The 22,633-nt window shown below is 36.8% G+C and overlaps 1 protein-coding gene across 8 annotated transcripts in view; it reads right to left on the bottom strand.

The window, feature by feature from the left end:
• KCNIP4 (potassium voltage-gated channel interacting protein 4) overlaps positions 1 to 22,633 on the bottom strand; it is a 628,148-nt gene that overhangs the window by 149,245 nt on the left and 456,270 nt on the right. Inside the window, exon 1 of one of the 8 annotated variants that reach the window (XM_079921090.1) lies at positions 16,087 to 16,261. The exons of the other annotated variants lie outside the window; for them this stretch is intronic. The gene's annotated coding sequence lies outside the window, so the exon portion shown is untranslated. Of the gene's footprint in view, positions 1 to 16,086; positions 16,262 to 22,633 lie in introns of those variants that run through there. 8 annotated transcript variants of the gene reach the window in all.

Below are 22,633 nucleotides of genomic sequence, written 5' to 3' on the forward strand. Positions count from 1 at the left end.
TTCCTTGAGGAATAAATAAAACATATGGGATTTTAGATTATAGAGGGATAAATAAATAAAACATAAGGGATTTTAAATTATAGAGGGATAAAACATAATCCCTCTGTAATTCACACTAACCATGCCTCACCCCAAATACAGTGGACTGAAATTTTAATTCTGAAAATCCTAGCATCACTCCTTTCAAAACCACAAATGTCTGTTGATGCTTAAGTCTCATTAAATGCTCCTTGCTGCATTCTCTTTCCAGGGATCTTAGAGTTTTACTGGAGAGAGGGTTAACTTTTAAGAGATAAAAGTGAAATGATTTAGAAAAAAATCACTTCACTCCATAGGCTAATTCTGTGCCTTCCTCTGTCATTCAGAACTCCTTAGACTGTATTGAAGCAATCACATTCTCTGGCTCTTCCAGGTCTCCATGAAATGAAATAGAGGGCTGTTTACGAAACCCCAAACCATCATATTTCAGAAATCTGCTATGACTAAATATTATAAAAGGCACATTATAAATACTGTCTCATATAAACTTCGTAAGAATCATTTCTTAAGGAACAAACTGAACTCAGTAATATTTTAGCTTGTCCAAGATCAGAAGTCCAAAAACTAATGGAATGTGTCTAAGAACCTGGTCTGTCTGAATACCAAGGCCGCACGTACACTATTTATGTTTCATTCATCTCTGTCTCCCCAGCATCATGCACGATGCCTAGTATTGGCTGTTCAATGCATATTTGTTAAATGAATGAATCAATGTTGGTTGAATTCCAAAGGAGAAAGGAAGGCTCCTTGTTAATGAATAAATCATGACTTCTTCAAGGTTTCCAAAAACAATCAGCATTTCATTGGGACAATCTGAAATGCCAGATCCTGGCAAACCTATCTGTCAGTTGGAGACAAGGGCATTCAGCAAATTGAGCCTTGAAAACTCGCAGAGCCAGCCCTTACTCGGTGGCCTTCAATGTTAGGCTGCTGGTTACTGGGAGCTGGCGGGGGAAGGGGAGGTAGTAGTAGTAGGGAACCCAGCATTGTCAACAAACTCTAATAGTCTGAGATAACGGTGCTGTTAAAATATACTCAGATCAGAAAAAGGAACAGATTAGAGTTATGAAATTGAGATAAGATATCCTTACAGAGAGAAAGCAATATTGTGCTCTCAGGCTAAAATTTCATAGGAAGCTTGTGCAAATGGCTTTCTGGGTAAGGAAAATTATGGATCCTATCTTATTCTCTGGATGAGTAAATCCACTGAATTCAACCTGACCTTAGGATCATATGCACACAGAGCCAAGCAGGACAATTGGTCTGATAAATATTTTTATAACCAGGATAGATCTGAGGCTCATTTAGGCTTCTGGGGACATTGCACTGAACAAGTCTGAACTTCATGTTAATGATGATAGTAACACATGCCTTTTTTTTGAGCACTTTACAAAGCACCATCCAATATGATCATCAAAACAGTCCTAATAAAATAAACTACAAGGATGTATTGCAGCACCGGGAATACAAACAGTACTTTATAATAAGTGTAAATGGAGTATAACCTTTAAAAAGTGTGTATCACTATGTTGCACACCTGAAACATATAATACTGTACATCAACTATACCTCAATTTTTTAAAAAAGCTTAAAACAAACAAAAGTAAAACAAACATAAAACCAGTCCTGAGATATGCATGTTTGATATTACAGTCCACATTTTGCAAATGAGAAAATTAAGACGCTTAGGAAACGTACAGCTCAGTTGCTGTCTAGCTGAGACTCTATTCCAAGGCCTCTCACACTGGTTAGTCTTTTCCTTTCTGTTGTTGCTACTTAAAATGGTACTCAAACCATCAGCCTCATCTGGGAGCTTGTTAGAAATGCAGACTCTTTGGAACCACCCCTGAGCTACTGAATCATAATTTGCATTTTAATAAGATCTTCAGGTGATTTGTATGCACATTCAATTGTGAAAAGCACAGTATACATCATGTCACATTAGTCATCTAGAATGCCCCTGCTTTGAAAATCTCATCTCAACTTGATATAAATGAGAGGTAAGGGAAGGGCACTGTCATTAAGAATAAGCTGTCAATCTATGAATCTTCTCAAAACATGACCAGGTTTAAATACTGATGGCATCAAGGACGTCAGTACAGTACAGGTTAAGATTATAGACTGTGAATCCTGTTTTGCCATTTCCTGTGTGGCTTTGGGAACACTCCCTAACTCTTGAAGCTTCAGTATCTCATCTGGAAATGAGGATAATAAGCATACCAACCTCATGAGGTTGTTGCGAAGGGCAAAGGAGATGAGTACTCAGAGCTGGCGCGTGGTGAGCACACAGCAATGCTCATTATTTTAAGCACGATTCGCAACAGAGATTCACTCTAGCTGCCCACATTACCAAAAAAAACTTTTAAAGTGGTTCTCTTGGTTCTTCATCAAGTTAACCCTTTGAACTCTATCACAGAGACTCATCACTTCATATTAACTCTGACCTTTGGAATTCCACCCAGTGGCACAAGGTCATTGTGAGTTTCAATAAACTATCCCAGAAGGAATCTTTGACACATTTTCTAGCCTTCTCCCCTCAGGGATTATTCAGCAGTGAGTTATTAAAATATATAACCATCAAGGACCTACTGCATAGCACAGGGAAATATACTCAATATCTTGTAATAACCTGTAATGGAAGAGAATGTAAAAAAAGAATATATATATATTTATATATATATGTATAAGTGAATCACTTTGCTGTACATCTGAAACTAACACAACATTGTAAATCAACTATATTTCAATAAAAATTTAAAAAATAAATAAAGAAGTGATTTGTTATTAATGTTGTACTATTGTTTCTCATATGGGAAGAATTTTCTAGCTTCAATATGTGTGGTGCACAATTTAAAATTAGGTATCATAAACCACTAGGGTAAAAGTATATGAGACTAATACCACTACACTATTCCTGAATGCAGAATCATTGGTCTTTATAGAGCTAGCAAGTCCATAAAAGGCAGGTTGAAAGCAAAGATCCAAAAACACTGCAAACTGTAAGAGGCATACAATGAATTTAGCAATGCAAAATGAAATGAATGGAAATCTTCATTCTTCTTGCTTTTCCTACTGAAGAACAATCCTATATCTTTCTGTTGATCTTTATTTTGCTCCATTACTTAATTTGACACTTCCACCTCCTCACTGATTTCCACTGGACAAATTTTAACAGAGGAGATGAGTGCCATGGCTGGGATTAAAGCTGTTCTTCCTCATCTGCCAGGATCATTCAATCCACCTCTATTTCTCCTGTTATAGGACCCCGAGTTTGATTAGCCAAAGGAAAGAAACAATTTTTTCTTCAATGCAGACTTAAAGATATAAATAAAAAATCATAGGCCACGGACTTTACCAACTCTCCAAAGATAAAATTTTTTAAATTTTCAAATGGAAAATAATTATTTTTCTTTAAAATATGAAGTAAAACCACATTAATCTGTAAACACGTTGCCATATTTCGAAGGAGCTGAGGGTCATCTTCCAATTATTATAAATTAGTTGATGCCTAGCTTCACCCACATGATTTTTCACGTGTGGCTTCTTTCTGAGCTAAATTTGAAATATCTGCCTCTATTTTTCATCTACTTATTAAAATTCATTTCTCTCTTTAACCTCGTTGAGACTTTTCTTTTGCGTTTGCCTTTTGGTTATTTTTTACTGATGATTGCCTATATTTTATCATTTCATATTGTATTTTATTTTACCTTTTGTTGTTTTATATGGGTCTATTTCTTTTGTCTGGTTTCTCATAATTTTTCAACATATTTCATTCTATTTTAAAAGTTTTGAATCATTATTTTATTACCTCTCCAGTTTTTATAGCTTATAATCAGCGATATTTATTTTTTCCACCTTATATTTATTCTTCTTGTTAAGGCCAGACTTTTAGCCACTTAAATTGCTCTCATTTTTATTTAGTTGTGCCTAGTTTCTAGCTTTAACTCAATTTTCATCACCTTAAAAAACTTCAAGCTACTTTTGTGTTGCCCAGTTTTGTATTTACTTTTAACTCTTAATTTACAATAGTAGGCCAAGAAAGTGATCATAAAAGCGGCATCCGGGCTGAGCCCCAGGACTCATAGAGGCTGCAGAGAGCCACAGAAAGTCAAGTGCCGGTCGGGGGTCTGGTCTGGATCCCCAAGTTACTTTCTGTTTCATTTTGAAATGTGCCCTGTTTCTGAAACTGCTGCCTTCCAATGTCAAGGAAAATGCAGGACTCCTTGGAGACGCCAGCCAGGCTTTTAAGAACTGGGGCTTTGTACAGGGAAAGTGCCCTCAAGAGCTGTGAACTCCATCAAAAATGCTTCTGCCCACAGAGCTCAAAGGTTGGAGGTTGTAAGAACAGAAAGCGTGAATCTCTGTAGCCATGTGGCTGACAGGGTCTTGGTGCTCCGGCTGGGTGTCAGGCCTGAGCCTCTGAGGTGGGAGAGCCGAGTTCAGGACATTGGTCCACCAGAGACCTCCAGGCTCCACATAATATCAAATGGCGAAAACTCTCCCAGAGAGCTCCATCTCAACGCTAAGACCCAGCTCCACTGAAAGACCAGCAAGCTCCAGTGCTGGACACCCTATGCCAAACAACTAGCAAGACAGGAACACAACCCCACCCATTAGTAGAGAGGCTCTCTGAAATCATAATAAGTTCACAGACAACCCAAAACACACCACCAGACGTGGTCTGGCCCACTAGAAAGACAAGATCCAAACTCATCCACCAGAACACAGGCACCAGTCCCCTCCACCAGGAAGCCTATACAACCCACTTAACCAACCTTACCCACTGGGGGCAGACACCAAAAACAACGGGAACTACGAAACTGCAGCCTGCAAAAAGGAGACCCCAAAACAGTAAGGTAAGCAAAATGAGAAGACAGAGAAATACGCAGCAGATGAAGGAGCAAGGTAAAAACCTACCAGACCTAACAAATGAGGAGGAAAGAGGCAGTCTACCTGAAAAGGAATTCAGAGTAATGATAGTAAAGATGATCCAAAATCTTGGAAAGAAAATGGAGAAAATACAAGAACTTAGAAGAACTAAAGAGCAAACAATAATGAACAACACAATAAATGAAATTAAAAATTCTCTACAAGGAATCAATAGCAGAATAAATGAGGCAGAAGAATGGATAAGTGACCTGGAAGATAAAATAGTGGAAATAGCTACTTCAGAGCAGAAAAAAGATAAAAGAATGAAAAGAATTGAGGACAGGCTCAGAGACCTCTGGGACAACATTAAACATACCAACAATCTAATTATAGGGGTCTCAGAAGAAGAAGAGAAAAGAAAGGGACTGAGAAAATGTTTGAAGAGATTATAGTTGAAAACTTCGCTAATATGGGAAAGGAAATAGTTCATCAAGTCTGGGAAGTGCAGAGAGTCCCATACAGGATAAGATCAAGGAGAAACATGACAAGACAAATATTAATCAAATTATCAAAAATTAAATACAAAGAAAAAATATTAAAAGCAGCAAGGGAAAAGCAACAAATAATGTACAAGGGGATCCCCATAAGGTTAACACCTGACCTTTCAGCAGAAACTCTGCGAGCCAGAAGGGAGTAGCAGGACATATTTAAAGTGATGAAAGGCAAAAAATTACAACCAAGATTACTCTACCCAGCAATGATCTTATTTCGATGGAGAAATTAAAACCTTTATAGACAAGAAAAAGCTATGAGATTTCAGCACCACCAAACCAGATCTACAACAAATGTTAAAGGAAGTACTCTAGGCAGGAAACACAAGAGAAGGAAAAGACCTACAATAACAAACTCAAAACAATTAAGAAAATGGTAATAGGAACATGTGTATTGATAACTACCTTAATGTAAATGGATTAAATGCTCCAACCAAAAGACATAGACTAGAGGAATGGATACAAAAACAAGACCCATATATTATGCTCTCTACAAGAGACCCACTTCACATCTAGGGACACATACAGAGTGAAAGTGAGGGAATGAAAAAAGATATTCCACGCAAATAGAAATCAAAAGAAAGCTGGAGGAGCAATTCTCATATCAGACAAAATAAACCTTAAAATAAAGACTATTACAAGAGACAAAGAAGAACATTACATAACGATCACAGGATCAATCCAAGAAGCAGATATAAAAATTGTAAATTGAGGTGCTCACAGGAGCACCTCAATACATAAGGCAAATGCTAACAGCCATAAAAGGGGAGATCAACAGTAACACAATCATAGTAGGGGACATTAACAACCACTTTCGCCAATGGACAGATCATCCAAAATGAAATTAAATAAAGAAAAACAAACTTTAAATGACACATTAAACAAGATGGACTTAACTGATATTTATAGGACATTCCATCCAAAAACAACAGTACACACCTTCTCAAGTGTTCATGGAACTTTCTCCAGGATAGATCATATTTTGGTCACAAATGAAGCCCTGGTAAATTTAAGAAAATTGAAATCGTATCAAGTATCTTTTCTGACCACAATGCTATGAGACTAGATATCAATTACAGGAAAAAATCTGTAAAAAACACAAACACAGGGCTTCCCTGGTGGCGCAGTTGTTGAGAGTCTGCCTGCCGATGCAGGGGATGCGGGTTCGTGCCCCGGTCTGGGAAGATCCCACATGCCGCAGAGTGGCTAGGCCCGTGAGCCATGGCCGCTGAGCCTGTGCGTCCGGATCCTGTGCTCCGCAACGGGAGAGGCCACAACAGTGAGAGGCCCACGTACCACAAAAACAAAACAAAACAAAACCAAAAAAAACACATGGAGGCTAAACAATACACTACCAAGTAACCAGGAGATCACTGAAGAAATCAAAGAAGAAATAAAAAAAATCTAGAAACAAGTGACAATGAAAACATGACAAGCCAAAACCAATGGGATGCAGCAAAAGCAGTTCTATGAAGGACGTTTATAGCAATACAATCCTAACTCAAGAAAGAAGAAACACGTCAAATAAACAAGCTAACCTTACACCTAAAGCAATTAGAGAAAGAAGAACAAAAAAACCCCAAAGTTAGCAGAAGGAAAGAAATCATAAAGACCAGATCAGAAATAAATGAAAAGGAAATGAAGGAAATGAAGGAAAGATCAAAAAAACTAAAAGCTGGTTCTTTGAGAAGATAAACAACATTGATAAACCATCAGCCAGACTCATCAAGAAAAAAAGGGAGAAGACTCAAATCAACAGAATTAGAAATGAAAAAGGAGAAGTAACAACTGACACTTCATAAATACGAAGGATCATGAGCGATTACAACAAGCAACAATGTGCCAATAAAATGGACAACCTAGAAGAAATGGAAAAATTCTTAGAAAAGCACAAGTTTCCAAGACTGAACCAGGAAGAAAGAGAAAATATGAACAGACCAATTACAAGCACTGAAATTGAAACTGTGATTAAAAATCTTCCAACAAACAAAAGCCCAGGACCAGATGACTTCACAGGCAAATTCCATCAAATATTTAGAGAAGAGCTAACACTTACCCTTCTCAAACTCTTCCAAAATATAGCAGAGGGAGGAACACTCCCAAATTCATTCCATAAGGCCACCATCACCCTGATACCAAAACCAGACAAAGATGTCACAAAAAAAGAAAACTACAGGCCAATATCACTGATGAACATAGATGTAAAAATCCTCAATGAAATACTAGCAAACAGGATCCAACAGCACATTAAAAGCATCATACACTATGATCAAGTGGGGTTTATCCCTGGAATGCAAGAATTCTTCTATACACGCAAATCAATCAATGTGATACACCATAATAACAAACTGAAGGAGAAAAAACATATGATCATCTCAACAGATGCAGAAAAAGCTTTTGACAAAATTCAACACCCATTTATGATAAAAATCCTCCGAAAGTAGCCATAGAGGGAACTTACCTCAACATGATAAAGGCCATATATGACAAACTCACAGCCAACATCATTCTCAATGGTGAAAAACTGAAACCATTTCCACTAAGATCAGGAAGAAGACAAGGTTGCCCACTCTCACCACTATTTTTCAACATAGTTTTGGATGTTTTAGCCACAAAAATCAGAGAAGAAAAATAAATAAAAGGAACCCAAATTGGAAAAGAAGAAGTAAAACTGTCACTCTTTGCAGATGACATGATAGTATACCTAGAGAATCCTAAAGATGTCACCAGAAAACTACTAGAGCTAATCAATGAATTTGGTAAAGTAGCCAGATACAAAATTAATGCTCAGAAATCTCTGGCATTCCTATACACTAATGATGAAAAATCTGAAAGAGAAATTAAGGAAACACTCCCATTTACCATTGCAACAAAAAGAATAAAATACCTAGGAATAAACCTACCTACGGAGACAAAACACCTGTATGTAGAAAACTATAAGACACTGATGAAAGAAATTAAACATGATACAAACAGATGGAGAGATGTACCATGTTCTTGGATTGGAAGAATCAACATTGTGAAAATGATTATACTACCCAAAGCAATCTACAGCTTCAGTGCAATCCCTATCAAACTAGCAATGGCATTTTTCACAGAACTAGAACAACAAATTTCACAATTTGTATGGAAACACAAAAGACCCCAAATAGCCAAAGCAATCTTGAGAAAAAAAACCAAGGTTGGAGGAATCAGGCTCCCTGACTTCAGACTATACTACAAAGATACAGTACTCAAGGCAGTATGGTACTGGCACAAAAACAGAAATATAGATCAATGGAACAGGATAGATGGTCCAGAGATAAACCCATGCACATACAGTCACCTTATCTTTGATAAAGGAGGCAAGAATATAGAATGGAGAAAAGAAATCCTCTTCAATAAGTGGTGCTGGGAAAACTGGACAGCTGCATGTAATAGAATGAAATTAGAACACTCCTTAACACCATACACAAAAATAAATTCAAAATGGATTAAAGACCTAAGTGTAAGGCCAGACACTATAAAACTCTTAGAGGAAAACACAGGCAGAACACTCTATGACACAAATCACAGGAAGATCCTTTTTTTTTTTTTTTGCGGTACACAGGCCTCTCACTGTTGTGGCCTCTCCCATTGCGGAGCACAGGCTCTGGGCGCACAGGTCCAACAGCCATGGCTCACGGGCCTAGCTGCTCCGTGGCATGTGGGATCTTCCTGGACCAGGGCACGAACCCGTGTCCCCTGCTTCAGCAGGTGGACTCTCAAACACTGTACCACCAGGGAAGCCCCCAGTAAGATTCTTTTTGACCCACCTCCTAGGGAAATGGAAATTTAAAAAAAACCAAACAAATGGGACCTAATGAAACTTAAAAGCTTTTGCACAGTAAAGGAAACCATAAACATGATGAAAAGACAACCCTCAGAATGGGAGAAAATATTTGCAAATGAAGCAACTGACAATGGATTAATCTCCAAAATATACAAGCAGCTTGTGCAGCTCAGTATCAAGAAAACAAACAACCCAATCCAAAAATGGGGAGAAGACCCATATGGACATTTCTCCAAAGAAGATATACAGAATGGCAACAAACACATGAAAGGATGCTCAACATCACTAACCATTAGAGAAATGCAAATCAATACTACAATGAGGTATCACCTCACACTGGTTAGAATGGGCATCATCAGAAAATCTACAAAAAATAAATGCTGGAGAGGGTGTGGAGAAAAGGGAACCCTCTTACACTGTTGGTGGGAATGTAAATTGATATAGCCACCATGGACAGCAGTATGGAGGTTCCTTAAAAAACTGAAAATAGAACTCCCATAGAACTACCATATGACCCAGCATTCCCACTATTGCACATATTCCCTGAGAAAACCATTATTACAAAAGAGTCATGTACCACAATGTTCATTGCAGCACTATTTACAATATCCAGGACATGGAAGCAAACTAAGCGTCCATTGACAGATGAATGGATAAAGAAGATGTGGCACATATACACAATGGAATATTACTCAGCCATAAAGAGAAATGAAATTGAGTTATCTGTAATGAGGTGGATGGACCTAGAGTGTGTCATACAGAGTGAAGTAAGTTAGAATGAGGAAAACAAATACCATATGCTAACACATATACATGGAATCTAAAATTTAAAAAATGGTTCTGAAGAACCTAGAGGCAGGACAGGAATAAAGACACAGGTGTAGAGAATGGACTTGAGGACACGGGGAGAGGGAAGGGTAAGCTGGGACGAAGTGAGAGAATGCCATGGACATATATACACCACCAAATGTAAAATAGATAGCTAATGGGAAGCAGCCGCATAGCACAGTGAGATCAGCTTTGTGACCACCTACAGGGGTGAGATAGGGAGGGTGGAAGGAAGACGCAAGAGGGAGGGGATATGGGGATATACGTATACGTATAGATGATTCACTTTGTTATACAGCAGAAACTAACACAACATTGTAAAGCAATATACTCCAATAAAGATGTTAATAAAAAAAAAAAGAGTTATGATATTGGGGTGTTGAGCCCAGCTTTAGAAGCTCCATGAAAACATATTGATCTGATTTGTTTATTGCTGAATTGTCAGTGCCTAGAACAGTTTTTGCAACACAGAAATACTCATTTGACTTAATGAGTATGTGTTTGTAGACTGTGGTAACGAAGGAAATGATGCTATATCAGAAATCACACAGACCTAGTAAGAACCCATTTATTCCAATAAAATAAAATCCCAGCACCACAAAAGGAACAAGTTTACTCTTGAGACTCATTGTAATGAAGACTGGGTTGTAAATGCTGACATAGGTTAGAGCTGAGGTGACTTATTATGTCTTTATGTAAATTTAAATAATTTTAATATATTTTTTGGTCAATTAACATACAGAGGTCAAGAATTTTGACTAAACATCTGGAAGCCCTAAGTTCGACTCTGTTGACCCACTAGATTTGCAACTTTAGTTAAGTTACTGAACGGATCTCCTTAAATCTATGTAAAATGTAGACAGATAATATACCTATCCCATGTGATTAGTGATTATGAAAAATCAAGTCGAATAATAAATACTGAAACACATTAAAAACTGAAAACTTCATCGGATATTATATACAGCCACGATGACCATGATAACATAGTTTTGCTGAGTAAACTCTGCTATTGACAACTTCAAGTATGAAATACATTAGTTATTTAAAAGTGTATCCATTGAGAATTTAAAAGAGATTGGTAGTTTGATAATTAAGAGATATGACTATTCACGTTGGCTTTTCTCTTTGTGCTGTTGTTAGAATATGAGGAATTAAAAATAAATCAAATTTCCTTGAATAAGTGACTGTTATCAAAGTATCAACATTTTTAAGCTAGTTCCTCATGTATATTTACTCATAAGAACTTATTCTGATAAAGGAGATTCCTGATCAAGAATATCATACATTTTTGTAATATTCCTGAGCAACTACTACAGGGTATTAACTTAATTAACCAAATTATATGTAACTCTTTCTTTGTATCTATTGGACATCCTCTTGTCATTTTTTTCTGACAGTCTAATAGTTTGAATGCTACTTATTGTCATTATGGTTTTCCCAGCCTATTAATTGTGCTGAAATTGATTTAGGTTTGTTTCCTCACATGGTTCGAAACCACCCCCTATAATTTATTTATTGTAAACCTGGTGAGAATTCCCCTCAAGTGGATGGATGAAGATTCAGATTGAGCCACCTATACTCTGCCATTTTCAACAGAGAACAGATCGGGATAATTCTGTATTTGTGACCAAGTTCTAGGAACATCTCCTCAGTGAAGTTTTCCCTCACACCCCTCTTCTCCTGCAGAACTGACAGCTGCCATTTGAGAAACTCTTAACACACATGTGCAGGGCATGGAGAGCCGTGCTGCTTGGCAAGTTACTTAAACTGCTAAGGCTCAGTTTCCTCATAGGTAGAGATAATACCTCATAGGTAGCGATATTAACAGTGTTTGACTCATTTAGTTGTTTGAGAGCTTAAATTATACCATTAATATAAAGTACTTAGTACAGTGCCTGCTACTTAGTAAATAGCTCACAAATATTTGTTATTGTTATTATTGGAATAACTTTAACCACAGTAAATTATGACAATTGATGAGTGGAAACACCCTCATGTTCACAATCAGGAATTGGGAGTGTTAATTATGGTAACTCAAGATGACATACAATGATATGAAGTCATTAAATATTCTGTTACAGGAGAACAGGAAGATAGGAATGTGCTCTAGATCTGTTGCCAAGTGAAAAAGTAGGCTACGAATAGTTTGGTCATAGAATAGACTGGAAAACATCCACTGGAACATTCCTAGTGGTTACCTTTGGATCGTGGGACTTTTATTTTTTGTTTGTTTTATTTTCCTTTTGTATTTTTCTGCTTTCTTCACTGCTTTTCATAGAGTGCTATTTATGTATTAAGGAAAACTGCTTACAGGAAATCTGTAGTCCTTGTCACTCAGTGTATAATACTTCCCATTATTAGATATTCACACAAAGATTGAACTGGTTATGCACATCACCCTCGGCTCACCACCCCAGAAATGTGAGATTTTATAATGCACACAACTCTCCCCTAAGTCTCGTATGTACAACCAGCCCAATAGGCACTCCCACTAGGTGGGCTGGGGACCATGAATGCCAGAAACATTCTCCCATGTTCCTCTCAGTCATTCTGTCATTTGGGGTACATGGATTTGGCCATATTTACACTTACTTATTCCAGCCTTCTTTTCCCTTGCCTGCCTCCACTGTAAAGATTGAAAAAAAATCATCCATTTCCCTAGTCTTCTTTCCATTCAGGATTGGTGAGGAAGTACAATTTGGGCAATAATATGTTTGCCAGTGTCTATTTTGTTGTTTCCATGGGTGGGTGGCAGTTTGAGCCTTAGGAAAAGATGACGGTTACGACTAGCACATCGCTTCCCTCCCACTTGCCTGAGAGTAGGTACTGTTGAGCCGTTGCAGTTATTTTACAGCCATGAATGAAAAGCTAAACGATTCTCACAGATGCCAGCCCTGACATCACTGAGGCAAGAAATTAATGCCAACAAAAACTCTGTACTTCCAGTCTTCTCATAAAGTGAAGAAAATAAACTCCTATAGATTTAAGCAGCCACTAGACAGTTTTTAAACTATTGAAATCCTAAAGTATATCTCTAATCAATACATCATTCCTACCTAGTCCCACTGGGATCCAGATCCTGTTTGGGTTTCTTTTTTAAAAATTATTTTGTTATAATCATGTTTTCCTTTCCTTTTAGTGTACTTGGATTTCCTGCACTGACTCACTTTCACTTTAAAATAGTAAACTTAGCCCCCGCCCTCCAAAGACTATTTCCCATTCAAAGAAGAGAGTGTGTGTATGTGTGTGTGATTGTGTGACTGTACGTGTGGTTGTGGGTGTGTAGTATGTTAAGGGAGGGGCTTTTGATCATCACATACACTTTTTGTCAAAAGCACATGGCCAGGTAAAACTAGCCCTTTTCCAGCATCATCACCTTTCAGATCGACCTCACTCTGCCTAGCTCCTTCCTCTTCCTCTGCCTCACCTCCTTCAACACCACACCAGGGTTAAGAAAGAAAGACAGGGGGCTAAGTCTAACAAGAACTGTGACCATCATCTAGGTCTCAAAGAAGAAATGAAAAAAAAAAAAGAAGAAGAAGAAATGAAGCAGGACAAACCTAAAGAAAATTTCAGGAGAAAGTTTTTACTTCTCTTTCCTACTCCCATATTGTAACCTCTTCCTGGTCCTTTCCTCTAGAAGTTTAGTGATCTAATAGCAACACCTCTGATTTACTAAAACCTGGAGTATCCCAGGTTATTGATATCCATGGTATAACTCTTTATTCCAATATAATGACCTCTTCTGATTCCATCTCTCCAATAAAACTTCCCTCCTCTTCTATTTGAGAAGTGATCTGATGACATTGGACTGAAGACACAGTTGCTCTCTTTCTTGAGCCTCTGCCTGGCCCAGACCCTTCTGAGTGTGACACAGCTCCCAGGGTCAGTCTTTGGACTTCCTTACTAAGGGAAGCTTTGTCTCTTACTTTAGCTGAGAATTTGATTTTTTCCCTAGAGAATTAAATAATAGGTGTCTGAATCCTTTGATATTCTGGGAATCTCACAATGAAGGGTTTTACTCAAAAAGAGAAAAAATGAGCTATCGTGCAAACTATATTTCTAACTTAAGAGAAAGCCACATCAGACAGATTAGGAGAAAGAGTGAAACAGAAATTTAGATTTGTTGTAGCAGGAGTTTTCTGTTGATCTCTCACAGGGTTACCCTTTCCTCTTACTAAACAAAGAAATGGTTTTTTTGACTCTGAAAATTACAAATTATTCTTGTTTATGAAAATGACCTCATTTTACGACCAAGTTTACAGTATAGCACAATGATCGTTATGAATATTATTAAATAAGTGTCCAATACTTACTTATTACTAAGTCAGTAAAATAAGTTTACTGTAATGTACTTTACTGTAATGTACATTTTAATTGCTTACAGCCCTAACTCTGCTCATGGTGTTCAGTTTCCGTGGTTCATCATTCAAGAGCCAGGGGTTTTTGGCTTACAAGTTTGATAGAACACAGTGAACCCTAATAAAGTATGAGCAGAAATAGGTTGACTTTATTTTCCTATGTCTACTGCTTTGGGGTGGGTTTAATTCACTTTAAAAGATTATGTACAAAGGAGAGGAGAGTGGGTAAATTTCTGGTACTAGTTCATAACTTCAGTGTTTTCTGATTCCATGACTCACTGTGAAAGATGAGTGCAGTGGGGCTGAATCACATTGTTCTCCTATCCTCCTGACATCTCGATGACCTAGGCTGGCAGTGATTAACTGAGGCTTTGCTCCTAAGACTTTTCTTTTTCTCTATTAAAAATAAATCAGTGTAGAAATGGCCTTCACATATTGGATTCACAGTCTTCCTTGATTTAGAAAATAAATTCTCACATTTTAAAATTTCAAGTATTTTTTTTAAAAAGTGTAGAAGCCTATCAAACAGGTTTGTGAATGACTCTATTATCCTCCTAGTTGCAGAAGCCAGAAAACTGGAAATCATTATAGAGGGCTTTTGCTTTCAAATAATTGTCCACATAGACACCAGATTGAATCTTCTGAAGCAATAATCTGATCACATTCTAACCCAGATCACAATGCCTCCTTATACTCCTCTGCTTGATAATTATCTGCTTGATAATAAAGGCCTCCCCAATTTCACCCCTTGGTTACTTATTAAGTCTCATCTGCCACACACTTGCTCAAACTAGGGCTTTCATAATCTAGCACTATGGTTACAAGAAGGCAGATTAGTTTACACTTGGGGGCTGTAATCAGAAGGACTTCTCTGCCTATCCTCCAGGTTAAGTCCCACATATATTTCCAAACACAGATTAATCCATATTGGAATGAAAGAAGTACAACTACCTATCTATTTTCAGATGACATGATCTTGTATACAGAAAAAATCTAAAGGAATTCAGATCTTGAGATCTGGATCTCAAGAAAGAGAACTGTGTCTTCAGTCCAATGTCATCAGATCACTTCTCAAATAGAAGAGGAAGGGAGTTTTATTGGAGAGATGGAATCAGAAGAGAGAATTATATTGGAATAAAGAATTATACCATGGATATCAATAACCAAAAAATAATTAGAGTTAATAAGTGAGATCAGCAAGGTCACAGTATATGAGATCAACATACAAAATTCAATTCTATTCCTCTACAGTAGCTGTGAACAAGTGAAAATGAAATTAAGAGAATAGTTCCACTTATAGAATCAAAAAGAACATAGTGCTTAGAAATAAGTTTAACAAAAGAAGTGAGAGACTTTTATACTGGAAATTATGAAATGTTGAAAGAAATTAAAGAATACCTAAATAACTGAAATAATACCTATGTTCATGGATTGGAAACCAATATTTTTAAGATAGTAATAACTCCAAATTGATTTACAGTTTCAGTGCAATCCCTATCAAAATCCCAGTTGACTATTTTTGTCAGGTATTGACAGGTTAATTATAAAATTCAAATGGAAATATGAGGGATCCAGAATGCCTAACAGAAATCTTGGAAAATAAGAACAAAGTTGGAAGACCCACATTTCTTGATTCAAAATTTTGTAGTGTTATATAAGTCAAGGCTGTCTGGTACCGGCCTGAGGACAGACATATAGGTAAATGAAACAGAAGAGTCCAGAAATAAACCTACAAATTTTTTTAACATCTTTACTGGAATATAATTGCTTTACAATGTTGTGTTAGTTTCTGCTGTATAACAAAGTGAATCAGCTACATTTATACATATATCCCCATATCCCCTCCCTCTTGTGTCTCCCTCCCACCCTCGCTATCCCACCTCTTTAGGTGGTCACAAAGCACCAAGCTGATCTCTCTGTGCTATGCAGCTGCTTCTCACTAGCTATCTATTTTACATTTGGTAGTGTATATATGTCAATGCTACTCTCTCAGTTCGTCCCAGCTTACCCTTCCCCCTCCCCGTGCCCTCAAGTCCATTCTCTATGTCTGCATCTTTATTCCTGTCCTGCTCCTATGTTCATCAGAACCATTTTTTTCAAGTTTTTCTAGTTCAAGTTATGAACTAGATTCCATATATATGTGTTAGCATATGGTGTTTGATTTTCTCTTTCTGACTTACTTCATTCTGTATGACAGACTCTAGGTCCATCCACCTCACTACCAATAACTCAATTTTGTTCCTTTTTTTGGCTGAGTAATATTCCATTGCATATATGTACCACATCTTCTTTATCATTCATCTGTCAATGGACACTTAGGTTGCTTCCATGTCCTGGCTATTGTAAATAGTGCTGCAATGAACATTGTGGTACATGACTTTTGGAATTATGGTTTTCTCAGGGTATATGCCCAGTAGTGGTATTGCAGGGTCATATGGTAGTTCTATTTTTAGTTTTTTAAGGAACCTCCATACTGTTCTCCATAGTGGCCGTATCAATTTACATTCCCACTAACAGTGCAAGAGGGTTCCCTTTTCTCCACACCCTCTCTGTTCAACTTTTTTTTTTTACAAGGGTGCCAAGACAATTAAATGGGAAATGAAATAATCTTTTCAACAAATGGTCCTGGGACAACAAATGGTTCTTTTTCTCCATATATAAAAGAATGAATTTGGGGCCATAACTTATATCATATGCAAAAATTAACTCAAAATGGGTCAAAAATCTACATGTCAGAGCTAAAATGATGAAATTCTTATAAGAAAATATAGTTGTAAATCTTCCTGACCTTGAATTAGGTTTCTTACGTATAGCACCTAAAGCACAGGCAACCAAAGAAAAAATAGATAAATTGAACACCATCAAAGCTAAAACCTTTTTGCGTTTCAAAGGATACCATCAAGAAAGTGGCAAAAACAACCCATAGAATGAAAGAATATTTTTTGCAAATCATGTATCTGGTAAGGATCTAGTATCCAGAATGTATAAAGAACTCTTACATCTCAACAACAAAAATTTAAAAATAACCCAATTTTAAAATGGGAAAGGGATTTCAGTAGACATTTGTCCAAAAAAGATACAAAAATGGCCAATAGGTACATGAAGAAGATGCTTAAATCATTACTTATTAGGGAAATGCAAATAAAAACCTTAATGAGGTATCATTTTATGGCTATTAGGATGACTATAATCAAAAAGGTGAACAATAATGATTGTTGGAGAAGATGTAGAGATATTTGAACACTTATTCCTGCTGGTGGGAATGTAAAATGGTGTGGCCACTTTGGAAAACAATTTAAAAGTTCCTCAAAAATTTAAATATATAGTTACCATAAAGGCCAGCCATTCCAAACCTAGGCATATACCCTAAATAATTGAAAACATGCTCACACAAAAAACTTGCACACAAATGTTCAAAGAAGCCCTATTCATGATTGCCAAAAAGTGCAAACAACCTAAATATCAACTGATAAATGGGTATAAACAAAATGTGGTATATTCATTCAATGGAATATTATTCAGCTGTAAGATAGAATAAAAGAATAATACATGGTACAACATGAATAGATCTTGAAAACATCATACATGTGAAAGAAGCCAGACACAAAATACCACATATTGTATGATTCCATTTATATGAAATGTCCAGAACAGACAAATCCATAAAGACAGGAAGTAGATTATTAGTTAACTGGAGCTGAGGGGAAGGGAGAATGAGGCGTGAACATTAATGGGTGTCAGGTTTCATTTTGGGGTGATGAAAATGTTCTGGAGTTAGCTAGTGGCAACGATTGCACAACATTGTTTATATACTAAAACCCACTGAATTGTACATTTTTAAATGGTGAAATTTATGATATGGAAATGATATCTCAATTAAAAAGGAACTCAGCTGCTAACTTCTCTATGCAAACCTTCCTAAACCCTAAGGCCAATTCCATCACTCCTTCCCCAGTTACACCCGGGCAGTTTGCAATTATAGGCAATGAAGTGTAGTGGTTAAGCAGATGGACAGTAGAGATAGTGCCTTTCTTAAAATTCCTCTCTAACTGTATGAATGTGGGCAAGTTACTTAATCTCACTGTACCTCAGTTTCCTCACCTGTAAAATATTGATAATAATAGACCTAGTTCACAGAGTTGTCGTGAGGATCATCTGAATTAATATTGCAAAACACTTGGAGTAGTACCAGGCATTCAATAAGCACTTAATAAATTTACTATTATTAAAGCAACAGTTATATCTATTGTTATTATTGTTATTAATAGTAGTAGCTATGTCTCTTCAGCACTTTCCCCAGCTCTCTATCAATGCAGGCACTTTGAGATTTGTTGTTTCCCAGTAACCGGTCCCAGAGTTTATTTGGACTCACACCATGCCTCTTCAGAGTCAACAGCTCAAATGCAGTCTGGTAATGATATCTTTAGCCAAACTGTGTAAAAATAGTCAAGATGGCGACCAGCCTAGTTAGTTGGATGACATACCAAGTATACTGTAATCTGCTTCTTCTAAAAAATGTATTTGCCTATGCGACCACAGAAAGATCTGCTTCTTTAGTAGAGTCTTTGGGAATTAAGAGAGAGCTCTGAGAGATAATCATTCCCTGAGAAGTCCTGGACCTTTGGGGCCCCTGAGAGACAGCTCACACATCCTAGAGAAGAAAAGTCTAGGTAGGAAATAAGCTCTATAGTAGTCTGTATCCCCTATCTAGTAGTCTTCTCTCTCCAAATGACTACTTTACTCCTCAGTTTATAACCTTCCAGCATGATATCTATTTCTTTAAGTGCCAAAAATTTTGTTTATTCTCTATATGAATATTTCTCTTATATACCCCAGGAAAGAAAGTATTATACTCAAATAAGTTTCTTGTCCTCTACACGAGCCCTTGCAACTGAGCCGTAAGCAATGTTTTTTGAAGTTCATCCTCAGATCTATTCAGCAGGAGTGCAAAGCAAGATGAGAAAATGGTTCATTACTTATTTTTAGGAAGGATGAGTTCCAGAAAGAAAGTTAAAACTTTCTTGAAGATAATTTGCCTTGTGGTACATATTTTCAGATTGGGCAAAAAGAGCAAGAGAAATTTTTATTTATGTATGCTATTATATACAGGCAGCATATTAATATACATCAACTAATAGAAATTGATTCTCTTTCTGCAAAATTAAGAAAATACCTATATAGTCAGTAGGTTTTTTTTCTAAAATAGCATTCCATTAAAATTAGCTTCAAGCCACTCTGGACATAATCAGTTTTCTGTTTTGTTCAGTAAAGGATTTGATGTTGTCTAATGTAGAACAAGGAAGAAAATAGATACATACATTTATATGTATATAAGTAAACATATAACAGGTTTGAAGCAGAATAGTATTTAATCTACTAGTCAGTAAAGAAGTAAATATTTTATGAATTTAGATACGATATTTAGCACAGGCTTGTCATTGCCAACTTCACTCTACTCTTGTCTTTAAACAGAAGTGTGATAAAGTGTTTTACCTCAGTTTAACATTGCAAGGAATGAACAAAATTGAACGTTTCTTTAATGCCAGAGAAAAAATTTTTTATGGGCACATTGGAATTGAAAATCCTTTTCAAACTGAATTTTTAAATTTCCCATTTTGGATTCTTTGATCATATAGCTGGATAATGGGAAAAAAATTGTTATGCCCCAAAATATATATTCCTGAGTTCATTTCTGAGGGAGACAGTTTAGGGGAAAGAATGAATGAGTCCAGTTTTCAGTGTTGCTCAGTCCTACCATCCAACAGCTTGCTTCGTGGTCCTACCACAATCAGCTCTGTCCACCTCAGTTCAGAATCACCTCTCTTATAAAATGTCCTCTTCACTCCCTCAAGTCTCTTTTGACTATTTCTGCCCCAAAGAGCTCTCTTCTCTGACATGCACTAACATTTCCTGTCTACCTGACCACAGAGTGGCTTTTTAGAAGTGCTTACCTTTTTGTGGTTGTCATGGTACACTTGGTTTATCCTGTTAAAAACAGTAGTGATATTGCCTCTTTCTCTCATGAAATTTTCTGTAGATTTACCCACTAACAGAAAATATATATGCGGTCTCCATGGGCAACCCAGTAGAAAAATAGTAGTATTACAAAACAGAAGAGAGAAACAGTGGGGAAGGGAAAATGAGTTCAAGGGATTCTAGAACTTCATTTTAATTGGTAGCCCTTAGCATCCACTCAAAAAATCAGAAAGAATATTTCTTATGATCACAGCATGTTCTGGATGCAGTTTGTTAGATAAATTGAAATCTAGTTTAAAATTTCTCCCTGCTCGCCCAAACCCTGGAGCAAATCTTGTTCACGGAAAGTACGGCTGATCAGCTTTCAAGCGATTTGTTTTGAATCTTAACTGTCCTGCAGCAATGGTTAAGCCAAAACCATAACGGATGAACATTTTTCAAATAATCTGATAATGATTAGCTGCTCTAATGTCCTAAGCTAAACTGTTTTTGCATAACCCCAGTCAACCTTATTTTCCCTTCCCTTCTCTTCCTTCCCACCCTTTTTAATTTTTTTTGGTTCTTCTCCCATTAACAATTTTATGTTTATCACATAACTGTTGAAGGACTCGTGCCTCAACTCTTTTCTCTAGAGGGGGCGTACATGTAATTATTTAAATTTCTCCTCATTGTCTTAAGAAATGTCCATCAAGCACCTTCTGTACCAAACTCTGCCTCGCCCTAGAATGCAATGTTGAGCAAAGACCAGACCCGGTCTTGACCTCATGAAGCTTACAGTCTAGTAGGAGTGGGTGACTTATTCACATTAATGTTTATATAGCCACAAATGAGACAATGTCTTGAAAGATAGGAAAATGAGTTCCTGAGAAAGAATAAGAATGGAATGAACCAAGATTGGGATGTTGGGAAAGAATCTAAGGACAGCCGGAGATGACATCTCAGGGATGAGTAGGTTACATTTGTAACACAAATCTGATTATATTCCACCCTTACCCCAAATTCAATCTAACCTTTCAGTGGCTTCCCATTGCTCTTGAGATAATAATGACAAGCTCTTGCTTGTCATTATTGCTACATTGCTACAAATATTGCTACATTATTGCTACAAGTTCTCTTGTAGCAATACCTCGTTCTTTTACATACTGGTATCTTTACTACTCTTTTTAAGTACTGGATGCTTTATCTACCCTCCTGACACAGGGCATTGCACTTGCTCTTACTTCTCTGGTTCCTTTTTTCTATTTATGTCTCTGTTTCCTAAGGAGTCCTTCCTGGGCACCTTTTTAGAGCCATACTTCTCCCAAAGAATGCCTCCAAACCATTCTTTATCACATTGCCCTGGCTTGTTTACTTCATAGCACTTGTTTTTATCTAAAATTATGCTTTTCTTTGGCTTACTTGTTTAACTCCCTTCTCCAACTGGAATATGAGCTCTGGGAGAGGGTAATTTGTGGGGTCTTACTTATCACTCAATTTTAACACTTGGAACAGTGTCTGGCAATGAATGAATGAACAAATCAATCAATCAAAAAAGATCTGTCTTTCCGATTATACCTAGACATTTAAACGACAGCATTGGAATCTGTGTTAGTACACAATATCTTGTGATTTGGCTCTTAGAATATTTGATTTATTTCAATTCAACAAACTTTTATTGACTATCTCTTGTATTCTAGGCACTGTATCAAGCACTGGTGAGAAGGTTTGGCAGGAAATCACAGTTTGGTGAGAAAGAAAAACTGACAGATGTTTCCAAGTTTTTTAATAGAGAGAAATGCTAAGCCCTAGTGAATCTTTGCTATAATTGACCATATGATCTCAAAGAAGGAGAATAATCCCAGGCAACTCATTACCTCTCTGTATCTTAGTAGTTTCGTCTCTAAAAAAATGAGTAACATTACATTATAAAATTAATTTTCCGGTAACATGACAAAATAAGAAAGCATTTGGAAAATTGAACAATCTATTCTTCCAGCAGGTATTTGCATATTCTTTGACAGCAGAGTGATGGGAGATGAAGGTGGAAAATTACTTACTGACCTCATTGTGAAAACCTTTATTTGTCATGCCTATAATTTAGAACTTAACTGCTAGCAACGAGGACTTCTTGAAGATTTTAAAGAGAGCCAAGCTATGATTAGATATGTGGTTTAGAATGCTCACTTCAATAGCAGCGCCAAGATAGATGAGATCCA

The sequence above is a fragment of the Stenella coeruleoalba genome, assembly GCF_951394435.1.
Source record: "Stenella coeruleoalba genome assembly, chromosome: 4".
Classification (NCBI taxonomy): Eukaryota; Metazoa; Chordata; class Mammalia; order Artiodactyla; family Delphinidae; genus Stenella; species Stenella coeruleoalba.